The 22,912-nt window shown below is 38.8% G+C and overlaps 1 pseudogene; it reads left to right on the top strand.

Annotated features, from left to right (window-relative positions):
- The first annotated feature begins 4,676 nt into the window (after window positions 1-4,676).
- Window positions 4,677-7,429, top strand: LOC100431373 (eukaryotic translation initiation factor 4B-like; annotated as a pseudogene).
- The last annotated feature ends 15,483 nt before the right edge of the window (window positions 7,430-22,912 follow it).

Here is a 22,912-nt window from a genome sequence, read left to right as displayed (position 1 = left end):
GAATGGTAAACTTCTGTTCATGAATTAAATTTTTACAGATATTGGCTGCTAAAGCCAACAGCATAAAAGCCATCTACCTGGGTGTTGGCCCAGAAGAGTGGCATACATGTGTTGTCTTCATCACATCCATCAACTGAACAGAGGTGCAGAATGCTAGCAATAGGCACATCTGCAAAACGGTGCACCAGAAAAGCTTTCCTAAAGACATCAGAAAGAATTTTGTGGATCTCAGACTTTATGACATCTAGAATGTTGTAATAAATGGTATTTGTCTTTTAATTTTATTTTTATTGATACACAATGGAGGTATATATTTTTGGAGTACCTGTGGTAATTTAATAAACTCATATAACTTGTAAAGATCAAATCAGTGTAATTGGGATATCCATTATTTTAAATATTTTTCTTTATGCTAAGAACATTTGGATTATTCTCTTCCGTGTATTTTGTATCGTCATTCTTAGACAGAATTTTTTTTTTTTTTTGAGACAGGGTCTCATTCTGTCACCCAGGCTGAAGTGCAGTGGCATGATCATAGCTCACTCTAGACTTGAACTCCTGGGCTCAAGCGATCCTCCCACCTCTGCTTCTCAAGTAGCTGGGAGTACAGGCGTGACCAACCCACCTCAGCCTATTCTAGGTATTTTGAGACACACAAGGCCAGGTACAGTGGCTCACAATTGTAAGTACTCCCAGCGCTCTGGGAGGCTGAGGTGAGTGAATAACCTGAGCCCAGGAGTTTGAGACCAGCCCGGGAAACATAGGTGGACCCCCATCTCTACAAAACATTTTTTCTTTAATTAGCCAGACACGGAGTACCTGTGGTCCCAGATACTCAGGAGGCTGACGTAGGAGGATCACTTGAACCTGGGAGGTTGAGGCTACAGTGAGCCATGATTGTACCATTGCACTCCAGCCTGAGCTACAGAGCAAGACCCTGTCTCTGGAAAATATAAAAGAAATACACAATAGATTATTGTAAACTACAGTAATAAATGATAATTAAACAACTACACATTAAATCTTAGAATCTAAATTAACAATTCAACTGTTAGAGAAGCTGTCCAGTTACATGTGTTTGACAGTTTTCTAAAATATAAATTCAAAAAGAATATGGAAAAATGTGGTTACTTATCTAAATTAATTATCCTATTGAAAATGAAAATTTAATCCTATGATAAAATTAACCTCTGCTGTATCTGTATGCTATTTTGGTGGAAATTTTAAGCTACAGTTTAGCTTTTTTATTCTTCTCTTTTACAGAGCCCTCACACAACTTAAGTTGGTCAAAAATATGAGAAACAATCCGGGAATTATTTGTGTTCTCTTAAGACTTCCTCCTTTACCTGAAAAGAAAATCGTTGTCCAATTCTACTTCTTTCCCAGTCAAAACTGAGGTGTCTGTTTAATCCCTGCGCCACAGAATGGAAACATGGCCTGTGAGCTGTAAATCCTGACCCTTGAGGTACTATTACATTGTTGTGTTATTTGCTACATGCTATACAATCTCTCTAAATGATACATATATATTGATAAAAATTCATGTATGTATGATATTTACATATATACACACATTATATATAGCTAAAATTTATATGTGTATATATAAACAACTTTATAGAGATAATAATTTATAGGCTGGGCAGGGTGGCTCACATCTGTAATCCCAGCACTTTGGGAGGCCAAGGCAGGCAGATCACTTGAGGTGAGGAGTTTGAGACTGGCCTGGCCAACACGGTGAAACCCCATCTCTACTAAAAATACAAAAATTAGCCAGGTGTGGTGGCACATATCTGTAATTCCTGCTACTACGGAGTTTGAGGCAGGAAAATCGTTTGAACCCAGGAGGTGGAGGTTACAGTGAGCCAAGATGATACCACTGCACTCCAGCCTGGGCGACAGAGTAAAACTCTGCATCCGAAAAAAAAAAAGAGAGAGAGAAAGATAATTTATATATCATAAAATTTGTCCGATTTTAAGGGTAGAATTCAATTTGTAGTGGATTTACTGAGTTGTGTCAGCATCACCATAATCCCATCTTAGAAGATTTTCATCAATCTAATAAGATCCCTCAGGGCCATTTACTAATCTACTTGCTGTCTCTATAGATTTTACTCTTCTGGCCATTTCATATGAATGGAATAATACAAGTGGTCTTTTGTGTCTGGCGTGTTTCACATAGCATAGTGTTTTCATCTATGCTGTGGCACAGATCATTACTTCAACTCTTTGTATTGCTGAATAATATTTCATTATATAGATATACCACATTTTACTTAACACATTAATCAGTTAATGGACACTTCTGTTGTTTTCCAATTCTTTGCTATTATAAATGATGCTGCTATGAACATTCACAGGAAAATCTTTATGTGGAAATGTGTTTGTGATTATTTTGCATAGATACAAAAATGGAATTGCTTGAAGTAATTGGAATTGAGTGGAAAAAATTATGCTTAACTTTTTAAGAAATAGCTAAACTATTTTCCAAAGTGGATATACCATTTCACATTTATTTATTTCAGCAATGTATAGGGGTTCCTATTTTTTTCACATCCTCACCAATACTTTTTGTCTCTTTTGTAATAGCTATTCCAGGTGTGATGTCTTTTTTTTCATTAAATTGAAGTGATAGAATTGTTGTCCTGTGAGAATGTTTGGATATTGTATTATATAATATGCAAATAAAATGAAAGGAGAATTTGTGGGCACACTATTGGTTAGTTGACCTAAACACTGCAAATCATCTGTTAATATTACGTAACTAATAGATATGCTACAGCCCATATAATTTGAGCTCTTGCAACATGTAGGATTAATATTTTCCTGTGTTGATCATTTCTCAGGAAATACCCCAAAATATCAATTCAGAATGTACCTATGAGTGAAGATTCACTGGCCATTGGTTTGGATTTAGTGGTACCAGATTTCCAAGAACTAATGATCCAGGAATTATTTGGAGAGGCAACTATAAATATTTCTTTGGAGTTGGTGTTTTCTCCTTTCCATGTCAATGCTCCAATCTTGATTGAAGACAAACGAGATACTCAATGTAATGTTATAATGAACAGGTACAAAATCTCTTTCTTCTTTAAACTAGGGGGTTCTCCACATGTTTTTAAAGAGAATGCTTACTTTGTAATTTTTTTCATAATCTGGAAATCACTTTGGATAGAGTGGAAAAAAGGCAGGAATATATCAACAGAAGCTTGCAGAGACTTTGAAGGGTACCTCTGTGCACTCTTTCACTTTCCTTTCTGAGAAACCAAGAAACACTATTTACAATGGTGATTGGGATTTGGAAACCCAAGTATATAGCTAGTGAACCTCAAATCTAGCTGAGAAGTAGAATAATTCTATGATACATCCCTGATTGTACATTTGAATATTGATTCAATGTTTACCTTGAAACTTTAACCAATCAGACATTTTTTAGGAGAAAACTAAATTATGATCAATATCTTATACTGGGTCTTAGCTCTGATGTATGATTTGTCTTTCTGAAGAAATCTGTATATTGATTTTCAGGCATATTCTTCTGAGGTTAGAAAATTACTTGTGGCCAGGTGCAGTGGCTCATGCCTGTTATCCCAGCAGTTTGGGAGGCCAAGGCAGGAGGATTGCTTAAGTTCAGGAGTTTGAGACCAGCCTGAGCACAACAAAATGCTGTCTCTACTAAAAACACAAAAATTAGCTGGTCATGGTGGTGTGCATGTGTAGTCCCAGCTACCCAGGAGGCTGAGGTGGGAGGATTGCTTGAGCCCAGGGAGGTAAAGGCTGCGGTGAGCTGTGATTGTGCCACTGCACTCCAGCCTGGATGACAGAGTGAGACCCTATTGGGAAGGGAAGGAAAGGGAAGGGGAGGGGAGGGGAGGGAAGGGAAGAAGGGGAGGGAAGGGAAGAAGGGGAGGGAAGGGAAGAAGGAGAGGGAAGGGAAGAAGGGGAGGGAAGGGAAGAAGGGGAGGGAAGGGAAGAAGGGAAGGGAAGGGAAGGGAAGAAGGGAAGGGGGGAAGGGAAGAAGGGAAGGGAAGGAAGGGAAAAAGGGAAGGGAAGAGAAAAAGGGAAGAGAAGAGAAAAAAGGAAGGGAAGGGTTCTTGTTAGTCCAAAGTATAATATTATAATATTATAGTGAGGGGAACAAAACATAATTAAGGAAACATTTCCCCTGTACTTGCACTCCCACATATTATCATTGTTTCTCATATACCACAGATGCACTCTTTGACAATATATTTGGTATTTGTTCTTTTGCAATCTTCTAAAAATGAAAGCCAGGCATTGGTAGTGTAAAATCCCCCCCTCCCCATCTTATATCTGAAATTAACTCTGTAAGTCGGGTGAAACCTCCTGCTTGGCACAAAACTATAGGAAGAAGAAAAACAGTCTTCATTTCCTGAAACTAGGATGTTGTGGGTGCTTCAGCAGAAATACTACTAAATTGGAGCCACAAAGTCACTATTGTCAGCAAACCTCTACCCATGAAAACCTTGAGTAGCATGTGGAGGAAGGGAGTCTGCCTGAATTTCACCTTCATCAGCAGTGCTTACATTTGTCTGTTTATATGCTTTATCATTTTATATTTGTGTTATTCCCTGCTACTGACCCTCATTTATTGCCCAACCCCAGTGAGAAAAGCTTCCTGAGAAACACACCCAAAACTCTTTCCCTCTCCCAACATGGTGGCCTCAGCAAAAAAGAAGAAGAAGGAGAAGTCTCTCTCTAACATACTTTCTGGCTGAGGATGGGAGGATTGGTGGAGGAGGTGCTTCACCTATGTTTCCAAACCAGTCCCCTGGGCTGATGAAACAGATGACCTGGAAGGAGATGTTTCAACAACTTGGTACAGTAATGATGATGATGTGTATAGGGCGCCTCCAGTTGACCGTTCCATCCTTCCCACTGCTCCACGGGCTGCTCGGGAACCCAATATCGACCGTCTTCCCAAATCACCCTACACTGCTTTTCTAGGGAACCTATCCTATGATATGACAGAAGAGTCAATTAAGGAACTCTTTTGAGGATTAAATATCAGTGCAGTGCGTTTGCCATGTGAACCCAGCAATCCAGAGAGGTTGAAAGGTTTTGATTATGCTGAAATTGAGGACCTAGATTCCCTGCTCAGTTCCATGAGTCTCAATGAAGAGTCTCTAGGTAACAGGAAAATTCAAGTGGACGTTGCTGAACAAGCACAGGGGAAAGACAGGGAGGATCGTTCTTTTGGCCATGATAGAAATCAGGATTCTGACAAAACAGATACAGACTGGAGGGCTCGTCCTGCCACAGACAGCTTTGATGACTAAGAGATGATGATAGCTTTGGAGACAAGTATCGAGATAGTTATGATTCAGACCGGTATCATGATGGGTATCAGGATGGGTATTGGGATGGCCCACACTGGGATATGGATTGATGTGGCAGCCGGGATCGCTATGATGACCGAGGCAGCAGAGACTATGAGAGACGCTATGATTCCCGGATAGGCAGTGGCAGAAGGGCATTTGGCAGTGGGTGCCACAGGGATGATGACTATAGAGGAGGCGGGACTGGCTATGAAGACCAATAAGACAGACAGGATGATCGGTCATGGAGCTCCAGAGATGATTACTCTCGGGATGATTATATGGGTGATGATAGAGGTCCCTCCCAAAGACCCAAACTGAATCTAAAGCCTCGGAGTGCTCCTAAGGAAGATGATTCCTCTGCTAGTACCTCCCAGTCCAGTAGAGGTGCTTCTATCTTTGGAGGGGCAAAGCCCGTTGACACAGCTGCTAGAGAAAGAGAAGTAGAAGAACAGCTACAGAAGGAACACGAGAAGTTGCAGCATCAGCTGGATGAGCCAAAACTAGAACGACAGCCTCGGGAGAGACACCCAAGCTGACAAAGTGAAGAAACTCAGGAACGGGAACAGTTGAGGACAGGAAGTGAGTCATTGCAGACTGGGACCTCCGCCACATCCGGCAGAAATGCACGAAGGAGAGTGAGTGAGAAGTCACTAGAAAATTAAACACTCAATAAGGAGGAAGACTGTCAGTCTCCAACTTCTAAACCTCCCAAACCTGATCAGCCCCTAAAGGTAATGCCAGCCCCTCCACCAAAGGAGAATGGTTGGGTGAAGTGAAGTTGTAACCCTCCTGCTCGATCTCAGAGCTCAGACACACAGCAGCAATCCCCTACAATTGTTAGGGTAAAGTAGCTCCAGCTCAACCATCTGAGTAAGGACTAGCAAGGAAAGACGAAAATGAAGTAGATGGGATGAATATCCCAAAAGGCCAAACTGGGAACTCTAGCCATGGTCCAGAAGAGGGAGGGAACAAAGACCACTGGAAGGAGTCAGATAGGAAAGATGACAAAAAGGATAAAGACTCCAGATCTGCACCTGAGCCAAAGAAACCTGAGGAAAATCCAGCTTCCAAGTTCAGTTCTGCAAGGAAGTATGCTGCTCTCTCCTTTGATGGTGAAGATGAAAATGAGGGAGAAGATTAAGCCAAAGAGACCTCAACATCCTGTGCTTTCTCCTGGTTTCTCTCCACCCTGGAACATTCGAGAGCAAATCAAACCTCTATCCAGACAAGACAAAATAAAACTCACCATCTCCTGGAGACCTTTCTTACCTTATTTTTTTTTTTAAAGGAAATTCTTTTGCATGCTGCTGCAGCCTTTAAAGTACTGAAGTAACTGGAGAATCACCAATATAGCCAGAGAGAAAGAGACTAGAGATTTTTAGTGGAAAAGTTGTGGTGCATTATGTCACCATGCAGTTGCCAGTGTGATTAGTGCCTAGGGACCTCAATTTAGCAGAAATGGTAAAGACAGTGATACAACGTTTGGAATCTGGTTGGGCAGTAGGGGAGGGAGGTATAAGGAAAAGTGTGAGATTTCTACTGTTTCATTTTTATCCTATTGTGGCATATATGAATTCTCAAACATTATCTGAATAAATTTTCCATTCTTGGAAGGGTAGATGTAGCCTCAAGTTGTTTTAGTCTCCAGCAGGCTGCCAGCAGCTCCTCCTATTTAATCCTGACTTTGGAGGCCAGCCTAGGGGGAATTCCCTCATTTTTTTTTTGTTTGTTTGTTTTTACCACCCAGGAGTTGGGAGTGAGTCTATAGGCCATAACGAATAGGACTGCATTCGACCAAAATAAATGGGAAAATCGTGGTTTGAAAAGAAGCTTTTGGGAGGTGATGAGTCATTTTGCACCAGGTAATAGGGGAAAATTGTGTGACCTCCAGCAAACACATGAATGGTTATTTCCTGGAGCCAGAAGCACTTGGGGTTCATAGTAATTCCAAATGTTTTGTGTGTCCTGGTTTTCCCTTTCTAAACACTCTGCTTTTTGAAAGTTCAAATATATCTACATTCTGTTGAAACCTTGAAACTTTAAAAATTTAGACTCTTGTCATTATCTTAAGTTCTTCATGCGACTCTTAACCTCCCAAAAAGCAGTCTCTAAGTCACAGAGATGATCTCTTGGGCATTGTCTCTCTCAGCCATGGAGAGCTGTGAAAGGAAGAATCTCTGCTTTTCTCAAGCAAATCGGTTTCTTGCCTTTTGGTTCTCACACCCTGCCTGCTCCTGATGCTTTGACCCCTTTTATAGATCAGAGTGCTCTAGAATAACGGATGGTCTTGGGTGGTGAATAAAGGTGGATAAATAGGGACAGGGACAGTTAAATTGGGAGCCTTTCTTACAACCTTGTTGGGTTTTTTTTTTTCCCCCAAGTTTCCTTCTCCACTGAAATGCCACACCAATGCTTGTTGGATTTATGAGGTGGTCAGACTAATGTGTTGTTTTTTCTTTTTCTTTTTCTTTTTTTTTTAAGCTTCCCTTGAGAGAATAAATGATAATGGAGAGAACTATTTAACAAGGTCCTGGTTTCTCTTGCAACACAGTAGCTAAACTTGCCTGCTTTTATGTGAATTTTTGTAGGGATCAGCTTGGTAGACAGTATCACCAGAGAAATGACATCTTGATCTTGGTTTACAAGCCCTTCTCCCATCAGTCCTAGATTAGGCCCTGTTCAGCCATGCAGGGGTGTTGGTTTATGCATGCTTCAGCAGTGGGCATAATGAATATAATTTACCCAGCGCACAAAGGTGTGTACCAAGTGAATTTAAATAATTGGTGTGGATTGGCTAGTAGCTAAGAAGTGGGCTTTTAAAGATATACTGAAGGTTGGAAGGTTTTTAAAAGAAAAGGAACATTGATTTTAGATAATGAAAATCTAGAATTTGCCATCTTCATGTCTACTCTCCTTCCAAATAGTTGTATCCAAAACTGTTTTTCCCTCTCCCCTACCTTGCCTGCCTGTTAAAAAAAAAAATGGGGATTAATTAATGGACTGCTCCTGAATACATGCAAAATTTGTAGAAAAATATCTTCTATGAAAATAATTAGTAATCTGTAGACTTATTACCTGGGAGATGCCTTGAGATGTAAAATCCCATCTTTTGTGTTGTGGGTTTTTTGTTTTCTCCAAATAAATATGATCTTTAAAGTTCAAAAGAGAGAGAGAGAGAAATAAAGAAAGAAAGAAACAAACAAACAAACAAACACACCCAAAAGGGGGCTATGTGAGCTTCCTTAGCCTAATGTCAAACTTAAGTGTGGACCAGCCCCTTGAACCTGTGCCAAAATGTACTACTTTAAGCAGCAAAATAATCATCACTCTTCAGGGCACTGAGTTGCCTCAGAAGGCAACTAGTTTGGGATGATTATTAGTTGGCCATCAAAGCTGAGTTCAAGTTCTACTAGACTGAGAAAGCTACAGGGAAGACCAAAGGCTCCTGACCTATTAGAATTTACTGGCATTTTGAGCTCTTGAAATCAGGTTAAATAATAGTTGATAATAATACCACAAATGGTCCTCACAGCACCTCCTTTTAATAATGAATGGTACTATAAAATGAAGTCAAGATCTATATCACTGGGTAAGGTAAAAATATGCAAATTTTTTACACTCTGACAATTGACATAAGTCCCACTCCCCAAGTCTTGTGGCTCTCATCTACTGATGAGATTCAGACTGAGTGCTGTTCACTAGGAGGAATACAGTCATTTCAAAGCCTAGGTTGCATATATATAGAATCCCATAGATAGAAGGACCCTAGAGGTCATTTGGACTAGCCAGTTACGTTGTTGGAATATCTCGCATTTCATTTCTGATTAGGGACAGTGAAGTGATTTATCATCTTTACCTGGCACCACATAGGCAAAAAGGCATCTTATGGGCTGAAAATTTTTCCAGGTTGAAGAGTGCTTCCTATTCAGGATTCCTAGGGAACAGAGTAATCTGGTTTTGCCTTCATCCTTCTTTTCTGGACCTCTTCTGTTTGAAAACTCTGGTATTTTACTCTACTGTGGTCCACTCTGGCTAAACTATAACAAGTTAATTACATACTGAAATCTTCTGAATAGCAGTAAGCTTTATAGTCTGGAAGTGAAATATCTATAACTGGAAAATACTATATGGTTTGTGTTTTCTTGGTCAAGGACCTGCCATAATCTAAGAAATTTATTGTCTGTGGTATTTTCTCAAAGATTGTCTCCTGGCTTCTAGATTACCATTTTTTCAATTCACCTTCATCCTGCTGGCAGCAGTGCTTGATTCCCCACCCCTCTGCTTTTCATTTACAGGATGAGATGCACAGGCTCTGTATTGGAAGCTAATCTGGCAGAGCTAGTCATTGCTATCTAGGAAGAAAGTGAATTATGACTCTTACCATGTCAGTGAGGTAAGCTTATTTTTGAGACTTTACTGTACTTGTTTGTATTATTCCAAAAGAAGAATGGTATATGACCACTGACACTGAGGATATTATTCATCCTGGAATTCAAGAATACTCGAATTCTTATCTTGGCTTTTCTACTGATTTCATGTATATGGTGTTTCTGTCTCGGCTTTCTGAACTAAAATGGAAGAAGTTATTATATCCCTCTTTCCCATAGTAATATCACAATTTATTTGTTATGTGGTGTTTTCCTTTGCTCCACTTAAAATTTGCCAATATGAAATTAGCCATTGTGTAGAATTGTAATGCTTTTGTTAATAGTTCTTCATATATCCAAAGTTCCTCTTCTTCTTGTATTATCCCTCAATATTGTGTACAAAGCCTTTTCTCCCTAAGTAACCTAAGGCTTAGAATTTAAGTTGTGGTATTTAGAGGATTTTGTTTATAATTCTTTCTCTTTTTTTTTCTTTTTAGCCAGTCAGTTCTGAACTTCCAAGTTTGATGACAAAGGAAGCTGAAACTTTACTCAATATGAATGTCATGACAGAAATAGATGTGTAAGATCCATTTTTCTACTTTTCTTTATTGCTTTTTTTATATATCACCTAGTTGTAAGGCCCTGTATTGTACCTGTACAGTGAAGATTGAGGTAATAGCAGGTTATTCATCGGATAACTTTTCAGTTAAGTGAATGGAATGCCATCCATATCTTCTTATTGTTTTACTCATGCTTTTTCTCCTCTGCCTTAATATTGACTAATTAAAGTCTAGTCTCAATTAGTAAAAATTTTTGTCAATATTTAATTGTTTTGCTATGCATACAAGATATGTCAGAGACCTGTTTGGTGAAGTAGAAATTCTTTGTTCACACATTTGCAAATGGCTACTGATGAAGTAGTTAACATATTCTTTTCTTAAGTAAACTGTTGTTTTTTTGGCAGTTGCTTTCTTTATAAACTATACAAAGATGAATCTTATTCTGTCTCTGACTATAAGATCACAAACTGGAATATATGTCTGATTCACTGGGCTTTTACTTTAGTTACTGTGTTGAATAAGAGAACTTTCTTAAAACATGTGGCCAAGGAGACTATAGAGAGTACTTAAGGAAATATTTTAAGGGACTTGTCAGTCAAAAAAATATGAATGGATTAATCATTAGCATTACCACATTATTCATCTGCTTTATTTTCTCTAATATTACTTTATATCCTAGGGTATCTTTTTATATCATAATTTTTACCATCTTTTTATACCATAATTTTATGGCTATGGGTAACATTTAAATGAAAATATTTGATAAATGGAGAATCTGTACATTTTAGACTGTGACATGGATAAGTGTCTAAACATTAAATGTACTACTGTCTAAATATTGGATAGGTAACCAAATTTTAGCCATATGAATAAATCATGCATTATGACTGGACTGAGTCAGATAGTAAATAGCCATAATTATGACTGGAAATTGTAAGAGGATCAAAAAGAATAGGGCATCGCTTTGTAAAATTGTCTTTATTAAGCTCTTCTTCAACCTCCTGAAATAGAAAGGAACCCTAATTCCTAGCAGATAATTGTCTTTAATACTGTTCTTACAAATCTCTTTCTTAGCTTAGCGAAGTACTATTATTGGTGTTGCTATTTTAAGACAAAGAATAAAACCCTTCTACTTCCCCACAACTGTTTTCTCTGGTTATGAAAGATCTCCAGATGGAATCTTTTTTTTTTTTTTTTTTTTTTTGTCATTGACCAATAAGTAATGGGACTAGACCCTGATAGGCATTGATTCTTGTTAAATTGTTTAGCCAAGATGACTTGAAAGAAGTGTTCTTTTCTTTCTGCCAGACAGACTAGGCATGTTTGATGAGTCACATCATTCAGATTAAAACAGTTGTGTTTAAATCCAATATTTACTGCATTTGCTTCAGTCTTGGCAGAAAATATTGGTCAATATTAGTTCAAGCTAAATGACAACTGGATCCATATTGTACAGTTGGCTCTCGCTGTACTATTAATTGATTTTTTGCCCCTTGTCTAAAGATCAGTTAGCAAAGACAACTACACACTGTACAAAATTTTAAAAAGTATAAACATTCTTTTCTCAATTTTGTTAATCTTTCAAGATATAGGTTTTTTTTTTTACCTAAAGTGTTTAACTTAATCTTTAAGAATGATTGGCTGAAAAAGACATCAGTGTTTTCTCTCCCTGTCTAGAGTCTAAGTTTAAAGAAAAATGAAGGAGAGAAAACTCCACTTGAAGCCAATGGAAAAAGAGATACAAAAGCATACTTGTAGAGGAATCAGAAGACTTATGTCTTAGTCCCAACTGCATGGTTTACTATCCAGATGACCCTGGGCAAGTCACTAAACTATCTGAACCCAAATCTACTCTTGTGTAAACCAATGATAATACTAACTGCTTTTCTTGCTTTGTGAGCTTTTGTGAATATTAAATAAGGTAGAAGATGAAAAGGCCTGAAAACTACTATATAAACTTAAAAGGTAACATATTATCATGTCTCTGATTTTAAGACAAAAATTAGAAAAATAAAATAATCAAACAGATGTACTGTAAAATGATGTTGGGTTTTTCACATGACATCCAAAGAAGTTGTTTCTCAGAAAATAGTTCCTTTGTTATTTACTAAGCCTAGTCCTCCACAGTCAGCTTTAGATTTTTATAAGAAGTGCATCCTGCAAAGATCTATATTCTAAGATGTTAATGCTATTCCTAAATCCAAAACAAGATTTTGACATAATTATATCACAGATCTTTATTCTTCTCCTATAGAAGCATCAAAAGGGTTGAAATAGTAGATATATTAAGGAAGGCTGATAGTAGCATCTAAGACCAGAGGCGAGAGTGCATTATTCGTAGTTAAAATGTCCTTCCAGATAGGGAGAGATTTTGTAAGGGATACAAAGTAGCTAGATAGGAGGAATAAGTTCTAGTGTTCTATACCACTGTAGGATGACTATAGTTAACAATAACACATTGTTTAGTTTCAAATAGCTAGAAGGAGGGTCTTGAACTTTCCCAACACAAATAAATGATAAATGTTTGAGATGATAGATATGCTAATCACCCTGATCTGATCACAATACATTATATGTATCAAAACATCACTATGTACCCCATGAATATGTACAATTATTATTTTTCAAAGAATTTATTAGCCTCTGACATACTTGGGGAAAAAAGAAAGTAAAATAGGATTTTAAAAAGACACTCCTCCATAATGCTGTGATGTATTTAACAGTGTAAGACTTGTGAATTATACTTTATCTTATTCCCTGTCCTTCCACATCATGTATAACACAACACTACCTCCACAGACAAGCAGATGGTACAAAACATGAAAACTCCCCTGCCTTCCCTGTTAGATGAGGTGCTAATAAGAAACTCTGGAGAAAAACTTTGAGACTCTAATGACCTTCTTTTGGATGATCTGAAGAACCCATCGGATGTCTCATCAGATTTAGGTGACCATGATTATACAGGCCTAAATGTTTCTTGCCAAACATTTAGGCCTGTATAATCATGGTCACCTAACATTTTCAACACTAGGTGTTGCAAATCCTATTGAAAGCTTTGAGCCCCAGTTAGCCACAGAAACCAGCTATTCCCTTTGCTCTTTCTCAACCCTCTTACCAACTTTATTGAGGAGTCTACTAAAATTGACCCATCTGTTTGAATTTATGTTTAGATCCTCCTCCCAATCCAGCTTCCTTCTGGAAAATACACAGGACTCAACTACCTTTGACTGTCTAGTGTATTTCCCTCCATTTCTTAACCTCTGTACTTTAAAAATTATAGTTAAAATTGTTACCTCCTGGTACCATAACAAGTTTTCATGGCTGGGATGAAATTCAGACCATATATAAAAGGTTAGGAATACATCAAAGTTGGAGGAGATTTAAAAAATGTTTTAAATCAACATTCTTCCAATACCTTATTTGAGTCTAGAACCAAAATTTCTGTTAAATACCATATGTTATAGCAGTTTTCTAAATAATTAGCAAATCCATGTAGCTTGATTTTGCTTCTAGCAAATGAGTTATATCATTCCAACGTTTCTTGGGACAGTTAGATCTGTTTTTGGAAAGCAAGATTTAGCCAGGTGTAGTGGCTCACACTTGCAATCCAAGCTACTTAAGAGGCTGAGGCAGAAGGATCGCTTGAGTCCAGGAGCTCAAGACCAGCCTGGACAACATAAGAAGACGCCTACCTCAAAAAAAAAAAAAAACAAAAAGCAAAAACGAAAGAAAGAAAGAAAAGAAAGGAAGGAAAGAAAGAGAAAGAAGGAAAGAAGGAAGGAAGGAAAGAAAGAAAGAAGTTTTTTGTTAATACAGTCACGTGTCACTTAACAACAGGGATACGTTCTGAGAAATGCATTGTTAAGCTATGTTGTCATTGTTTGAACATCATAGTAACTTATTTAGTAACGGGAATACACTTATTTAGTAACGGGAACACTTGCAGATGTGCAAGATTTTAAGTTTTGAAAATGAATACAAGGTATAGATCATCATGGCAGATGGGAGGAAGGACTCGATTGCAGCTCAGACTTGGACGGACAGAGCAGTGTGCAAAGGCTTGCATTGTGAATTTTAGCTCCAGATTGACTGAAAGAACAAAACAGCAATCACAAGAGGAGCCACAGATCTGCTGAAGGAAGCAGACTGTTCCTGCAGGACCTGGGAGACACCCCAAATATTGTGAGTCCCCCAAAGGCAGAAGTGGGAAAGGGGGAACCTCCTCTCCCAAACACACACCCCCACTGGAGAAATGGAATGTCTGTTTGCGGAAGAAGTTTCTGTTCTGACCTTACCTGGAGCTGAGTCAATTTAGAGATCCAAGAAAAATACAGGGGTAGAGGAAGCAGCACAAAGGCTCTGGGTGCTCGCTGGGTCCCCAAGCAGGCCATTCCTGCCTGGGACCACAGGGATCCATCGGGAGGGTGGCCAGAGGAGCGGGGCCAGATGGTGAGGGAGACACCACAAGGAGAAGAAATCTCCAGCTGAACTTCATAACAATTTGGATAGGGTGAGAAACCTCCTGGCCAGAACTCAGGGAAGGGTGCGAATCCGGTGTGCAGACTCCACAGGTGGAGGAAGAACCAAGCCCTTTTCTTTTGTAGCTGGGAGGTGGGTAGCCTGGGGCAAGTTCTCAAGCCTGGCTCACCCACCACCTGGAAACAGACTTGGGGTTGCTAGAGGGGGCATGATGGGAGTGAGACCAGCCCTTTGGTTTGCATGGGAGCTGGGTGAGGACTGTGACTATGAGCTTTCCCCCACTTCTGTGACAACTTGCATGACTAGCAGAAGCAGCCATAATCCTCCTAGGTACACAACTCCATTGACCTGGGAACCTCATCCCCATCCCCCACAGGGCCACAGTAAGACCAGCCCAAGGAGAGTCTGAGCTCAGACATGCCTAACCCTGCCCCCACCTAATCGTCCTTCCCTACTCACCCTGGTAGCTAAAGACAAAGGGCATATAATCTTCGGAGTTCTGGGCTCCCCCCTCCAGGCTGGTTCCCTTGTATACTACCACAGCTGATGCTCTCTGGAAAGTGCCACCTCCCGGCCGAAGGACAACCAGCACAAAAATAGAGCATTAAACCACCAAACCTAAGAACCGTCATGGAGTCCATTGCGCCGCCCTGCCACCTCCACCAGAGCAGGCACTGGTATCCATGGCTGAGAGACCCACAGATGGTTCACATCACAGGACCCTATGCAGACAACCCCCAGTACCAGCCTGGAGCCAGGTAGACTTGCTGGGTTGAAAGACCCAGAAGACAGACAACAATCACTGCAGTTTGGCTCACAGAAAGCCACATCCATAGGAAAAGGGGTAGAGTACTACATCAAAAACACACTCTGTGGAACAAAAGAATCTGAACAACAGCCTTCAGCCCTAGACCTTCCCTCTGACAAAGCCTACCCAAATGAGAAGGAACTAGAAAACCAACTCTGGTAATATGACAAAACAAGCTCTTCAACACCCCCCAAGAAATCACACTAGTTCACCAGCAATGGATCCAAACTAAGAAGAAATCCCTGATTTACCAGAAAAAAAAAATTCAGGAGGTTAGTTATTAGGCTAATCAGAGAGGCAGCAGAGAAAGGCAAACCTCAATGCAAGGAAATACAAAAAATGGCACAAGAATTAAAGGGAGAAATTTTCAAGGAAATAGACAGCTTAAAGAAAAAACAAAAAATTCAGAAAACATTGAACACACTAACAGAAATGCAAAATGGTCTGGAAAGTCTCAGCAATAGAATTGAACAACTAGAAGAAAGGAATTCAGAGTTCGAAGACAAGGTCCTCAAATTAACACAATCCAACAAAGACAAAGAAAAAAGAATAAGAAAATATGAACAAAGCCTCCAAGAGGTCTGGGATTATCCTAAATGATCAAAACTAAGAATGCTCAGTGTTCCTGAGGAAGAAGAGAATTCTAAAAGCTTGGAAAACGTATTTGGGAGAATAATTGAGGCAAGATTCCCTGGCCTTACTAGAGACCTAGACATCCGAAAACAAGAAGCACAAAGAACACCTGAGAAATTCATTGCAAAAATATCATCACCTAGGCACATTGTCACAGGTTAGCTAAAGTTAAGACAAAGAAGGAAAGAATCTTAAGAGCTGTGAGACAGAAGCACCAGGTAACCTGTAAAGGAAAACCCATCAGATTAACAGCGGATTTCTACAAGCTAGAAGGGATTGAGACCCTATCTTCAGCCTCCTCAAACAAAACAATTATCAGCCAAGAATTTTGTACACAGTGAAACTAAGCATCATATATGAAGGAAAGATACAGCCTTTTTCAGACAAACAAATGCTGAGAGAATTTGCCACTACCAAGCCACCACTACAAGAGCTGCTAAAAGGAGCTCTAAATCTTCAAACCAATCTTGGAAACACATCAAAACCTAACCTCTTTAAAGCATGAATCACATAAGACCTATTAAGCAAAAATACAAGTTAAAAAGCAAAAGCAATGAACAAAAAACCAAAGTACACAGGCAACAAATAGCATGATGAATGCAATGGTACCTTGCATCTCAATACTAACATTGAATGTAAATGGCCTAAATTCTCCACTTAAAAAAATACAGAACTGCAGAATGGATAAGAACTCACCAGCCAACTATCTTCTGGCTTCTAGAGACTCACCTAACACATAAGGACTCACATAAACTTAAAGTAAAGGGGTGAAAAAAGGCATTTCATGAAAATGGACACCAAAAGTGAGCAGGGGTAGCGATTCTTATATCAGACAAAACAAACTTTTAAGCAACAGCAGTTAAGAGAGACAAAGAGGGACATTATATAATGGTAAAAGGTCTTGACCAAAAGAAAAAATACCACAATCCTAAACATATATGCACCTAACACTGGAGCTCCCAAATTTATGAAACAATTACTAATAGACCTGAGAAATGAGATAGACAGCAACACAATAATAGTGGGGGACTTTAATACTGCACTGACAGCACTAAACAGGTCATCAAGACAGAAAGTCAACAAAGAAACAATGGATTTAAACTATACCCTGGAACAAATAGAATTAACAGATATATACAGAACATTTCATTCAACAACCACAGATTACACATTCTATTCAACAGTGCATGGAACTTTCTCCAAGATAGACAATATGATAGGCCATAAAACGAGGCTTAATAAATTTAAGAAAATTGAAATTATATCAAGCAGTCTCTCAGATCACAGTGGAATAAAACTGCAAATCAACTCCAAAAGGAACCTTCAAAACTATGGAAATTAAAAAACCTGATCCTGAATGAGCATTGGGTCAAAGATGAAATGAAGATGAAAATTAAAAAATTCTTCAAGCTGAATGACAATAATGACACAACCTATCAAAATTTCTGGGATACATCAAAGTTGGTGCTAAGAGGAAAGTTTATAGCCCTAAATGCCTGTATCAAAAAGACCAAAAGAGCACAAACTGACATTCTAAGGTCACACTTCAAGGAACTAGAGAAACAAGAACAAACCAAACCCAAACCCAGTAGAAGAAAGGAAATAACCAAGTTCAGAGCAGAACTAAATGAAATTGAAAAAAAAAATACAAAAAATAAATGAAACAAAAAAGCTGGTTCTTTGAAAAGATAAATAAAATTGATAGACCATTAGCAACATTAACCAAGAAAAGTAGAGAGAAAATCCAAATAACCTCATTAAGAAACAAAACAGGAGATATTACAGCTGACAATACAAAAGATTGTTCAAGGCTACTATGAACACCTTTATGCACATAAACTAGAAAACCCAGAACAGGTGGATAAATTCCTGTAAAAATACAACCATACTAGCTTAAATCAGGAAGAATTAGATACCCTGAACAGACCAATAACAGGCAAAGATATTGAAATGGTAATTTAAAAATTACCAACAAAAAGAAATCCAGGACCAGACAGATTCACAGCAGAATTCTACCAGACATTCAAATAATTGGTACCAAATCTTTTGACACTATTTCACAAGACAGAGAAAGAAGGAACTCTCCTTAATTCGTTCTATGAAGCCAGCATCACCCTAATACCAAAACCAGGAAGGGACATAACCAAAAAAGAAAACTACAGACCAATATTCTTGATGAACATAGATGCTAAAATCCTTAACAAAATACTAGTTAACCGAATCCAACAACATATCCAAAAGATAATCCACCATGATCAATGTATACTGTTTGGGTGATGGGTGCACCAAAATCTCACAAATCACCACTAAAGAACTTACTCATGTAACCAAATACCACCTGTACCCCAATAACTTATGGAAAAAAATTAAAAAGATAAGAATTAAAATTAAATAACATAAAATGAATACAAAACTTCAAGCTGTTTTCAAAGAGATCAGTTTGTACTGCTTCCCCACTCTTTTACTTCCACCTGCTAAACTCCCCTTACATGTTTACTCATTTTATTCTCCTTTTATTTCACAAAGTTCTACATGTGCTTCCATAGCCTCTCCAATAAACTTCAAAGGAAAGGAAGGATTTTGTCATTGCTTTCAGTCAGTATATCTTATAAAAAACACATTCACTTAAATATAATGTTTACACAATGTTTAAAATTCTCAAGAAAGTCCAGGCTTCAATTTACCCAGGACTGAGCTTTCGATATGCAGGAATGAACCTAGCATATTTCAAAAATTGAAAGAACTATGTTGTCACTACAGTGTTGCTTCAACATGTTACATAAAGTTAACAAAGAACTTAGCATGCATTTCATAGGGTCCTCTTCTTTTAGGTAGACTGGACCCTATGAAATAAAAAGGAATACAGCTTCTAGATCACATGTTCATGTAGGTATTGAGACTGTAAAGCAGACATATATATGAACTTGTGTTTTAATTATTTTTTGCACTTCAGAAAAAATCTCCTAGATTGAGTGCCCTCTGGTTTTATGGTAAAAACATCACAGAGTCATATGTATCACAAAGTAGCATGAGCAAAAGTGATCTGGATTTATAGGTAGTTCTATGATAACCAGAGAAGTAGACATTAAACTTAGCTTTTAAAGGCTGTGGAGAGTTTTAAAGACATAACAGAGGAAGAACTAAAGGTGAGAATAGCATAGCTGGAGCAGGAGCTACAAATAGGATCAAAGAGGTGGTTGAATTAGGCCAACTAAGGTGGTATCTCTAAGTCCATAGTTCAGGAGGACTCGATATAGCAAATGAGTTACATCATTCCAGGGTTTCTTGGGACAGTTAATTAGATCTGTATCAGTAGAAAGCAGTCAAGAAGATCTGAGGAGTAAAATGATATCAAATTGCCATGCTATATAAATAATCAGACTGTAGTTTGGATAGCTTTAAGAATCAAACATTTATAAGTCTACCAAATGTTCTGTGTTTTCCTAGGGCCCACAGCCCATACTAAAAGGGTAATGAAATAATCAGCATAATTTGCTACTAGCCTCAAACCAAATGACTGAGGAGTCTTAATGTTTACCAAGTGAATATTAAACCTTGGCTTTTCCTCGTTTGGGAAATATTTTTTTCCTAATCCTATCACTACATTGCTTTAGACAGCCTATAGAAGAAAAAGCAATCACTGTGCTGAATGGTATGACCACCACAAAGTAATCTGGGTAAATCGTCCTGGTGCCAGATCACTAAGTAAGTTTCAATAATGTAGGCCTTGCTTCTCTTCTCCCCTGAAGAGCCATGGTCCCTTCTCCTAAGCCAAGCAAGTACCAATGTCTTTCATGGACGTTCTTATCTGGGCATATGTCTGAGAAAAGGTAAAATATTCCATTGGACAAAAACTCAGTTATGCAGTGGGCTGTAACTTCCCCCAAATTAGAAACACTATGTACATTCTGAAAAGTATAAATAAAATATATTATTAACCAACTTTCTTAATGAAGACTAGGAAGCTACTAACAGCTGCCCCTAGAATTCAAAATTATGAAAGAATTCATCTTATAAAATGGAAAGCTTTCAAACAAATGCTTTAGCTCACTTTACTTTGCCTGTGCTCATGGCACTGCCCTTCAGAAATGAGTACTGGTAGATGTGATTTTAGAACAATGGAGGAAGATCTCCATTCCCTTTCCAAGACACAAGCTCTTTAGGCAAAAATTAGTCTTTGCTGACTGCTTGACTGTTGAGCTATTGTCAAAGACAGAGTACAATGAGGAAAGTAGTAAAACTCAAGAACTCAAAATGTAACAGACCACCATTTGCTTTTCTATTGCTCTGAGTTCTTTCGTTTAACAAATATTTATTGAGTGCCTACTCTGCACCAAGAACTGAAAATATAGTGGTGAACATAACAGCGTCCCATACCTCCTGAATTTTAGTCTCTAAAAGGAGTCACCACAAATATATAATTAAGTGCAAAGAGAAAAGGTGAAAAAGGAGATTTACTTATTCATTGTCAGTTCTTCTTAACCAAACTATAAGTTCAAAGAGCAAGTATTTTGTCTTGTTCCCTTTTCTACTTTTGTATCATCAGTGCCTAGAACATAGTAGTCAGTCCCTCAATACATGTTTATTGAATGAAAAAATGGATAAACGATCAACCAAACTATCTGTTGAGTAGAGGGAAACATTTCATAGTGGTTGGATAAAACTACCAATACTTTTTTTTTTTTTTTTTTTTTTGAGACCGAGTCTTGCTCTGTCACCCAGGCTAGAGTGCAGTGGCATGATCTCGGCTTGCTGCAGCCTCTGCCTCCCAGGAGTCTTCTGCCTCAGCCTCCTGGGTAGCTGGGATTACAGGCACATGCCACCGGGCCTGGCTAATTTTTGTATTTTTAGTAGAGACAGGGTTTCACCATGTTTGCCAGGCTGGTCTCAAACTCCTGATCCCAGGTGATCTGCCCACTTTGGCCTCCCAAAGTGCTGGGATTACAAGCGTGAGCCACCATGCCCAGCCAACTACAAAATCTTGAGACAAAGAAATGCCCCTCCATCAATGAAATTTCTAAGACAGATGCTCATTTTGGATTATTCCACTTAGAACCAAGAAATATGCCTAAGGCAAGTGCTTGAAATAAAGCAAGAGTCCATTGTACTTCTTCTAGAGAGCCTGAACCTATCCTTTTGGAGAGCCTGAACCTATTTTATTTTGGAAGCCATGTACAGGTTAGACAAAACAGTCTACCTTTGTTTGTATAACTGAAATTCTATTAACCATTTCATATTCTTTTTTTTCCAGTCTTCCAATACTAATTTCTTTCTTTAAATATATATACATATTTGTTCCACACTGCCGTGCTGACCTGCAAAAGTGGCAACTCAATTAGAATATTGCCAGACGTTTCCTATTCTAATGTTTTTTATCTTAGCCTAATAAATATATTTATTGCTTGTTTTATGAGATGTATAGATTCCAACAAAGTTGCCTATAACATTAAATTTATTAAAATAAGACTTTAGGTAACATTGGTTCCCATTAAAAAAAATAAATTACAGAAGGAATTCATAGGGTAGGAAACTTAACAAAGAATCAAGTAATATGATGGTTTCCCTTTGAATACTGGATAGTATTACGTCCAAGTAATAGGGCCTGCTGGGGTGGGAGGGTATTTTGTATCTGTTATCTAATTTCAGGCTCTCTCTTTACCCTTTATCCCATTTAGGCACTGTTTCAAATCATAAGAATTCTTCCTATGCCTGGCGAGCCCCTGACTCTACATTTTGATCACACACTCGTCAAGGATAGTATTTAAGTTTGATTTCCCAGAATAATATTTATTATGTATGCCCATACCAAAAAGCGGAAAGGAAGAAGAAATGGTAATTTCTGCAAGTATTGCTAGTTATATCTCTCGTCACAGTAACTCAAATGGCATCTAGGTGGTTCTTAACCTTGGCTGCACATTGAAATCAGATGGCGGGCTTGATATGGTTTGGCTCTGTGTCCCCACCCAAATCTCACCTTGAATTGTAATAATCCCCAAGTGTTGTGGAAGAGACCCAGTGGGAGGTAATTGAATCATGGGGGCAGGTCTGCACTGTCCTCCTGATAGTGAATAAGTCTCATGAGTTCTGATGGTTTTATAAAAGGGAATTCCCCTGCATATGCCCTCTTGCCTGCTGCTGTGTAAGACGTGCCTTTGCTTCTCCTTTGCCTTCCACCATGATTGTGAGGCCTCCCCAGCCATGTGGAACTGTGAGTTAATTAAGCCTCTTTCCTTTATAAAGTACCCAGTCTCAGGTAGGTCTTTGTTAGCAGCATGAGAACAGACTAATACAGAGCTCTAAGAATACTGACGTCTGGGACCTACTCCTAAAGACTTTGATTTAATTTGTCTGAGGTAATATCTGGATATTTGAACTTTTAAAAGTTTTCCAGGTGACTCTAAAGTGTAGCCAAGATGGCCCGGAGGACTGTGCGGGGTCGGGGTAGGTGAGGAGGAGGCGGCGATTGGATAAGAAGGGAGGGGAAGAGGCCACGGCTGCCTGGTGAGGTGGTGAGGCAGGAAGGAGGCCCAACCCCCAGCCAGGCCTCGGGCCCCAGGGAGAGGTGAGAATGGACCAAAGGACATGGGGTTCTGGAGCAGCCGCCCCCAGAGAATGCTTCCCTGAGAGGCTACCTGACCACCCCTCTCCTTCTCCCCCCTCCCCAATCCCTCCTTCACTCCCCACCCCCGCCCGCCTGCTGTGCTATGAACAGTCAGAGCGCCC

The sequence above is a fragment of the Pongo abelii genome, chromosome X, assembly GCF_028885655.2.
Source record: "Pongo abelii isolate AG06213 chromosome X, NHGRI_mPonAbe1-v2.0_pri, whole genome shotgun sequence".
Taxonomy (NCBI): domain Eukaryota; kingdom Metazoa; phylum Chordata; class Mammalia; order Primates; family Hominidae; genus Pongo; species Pongo abelii.
This window is presented reverse-complemented; position numbering and strand designations above follow the sequence as displayed.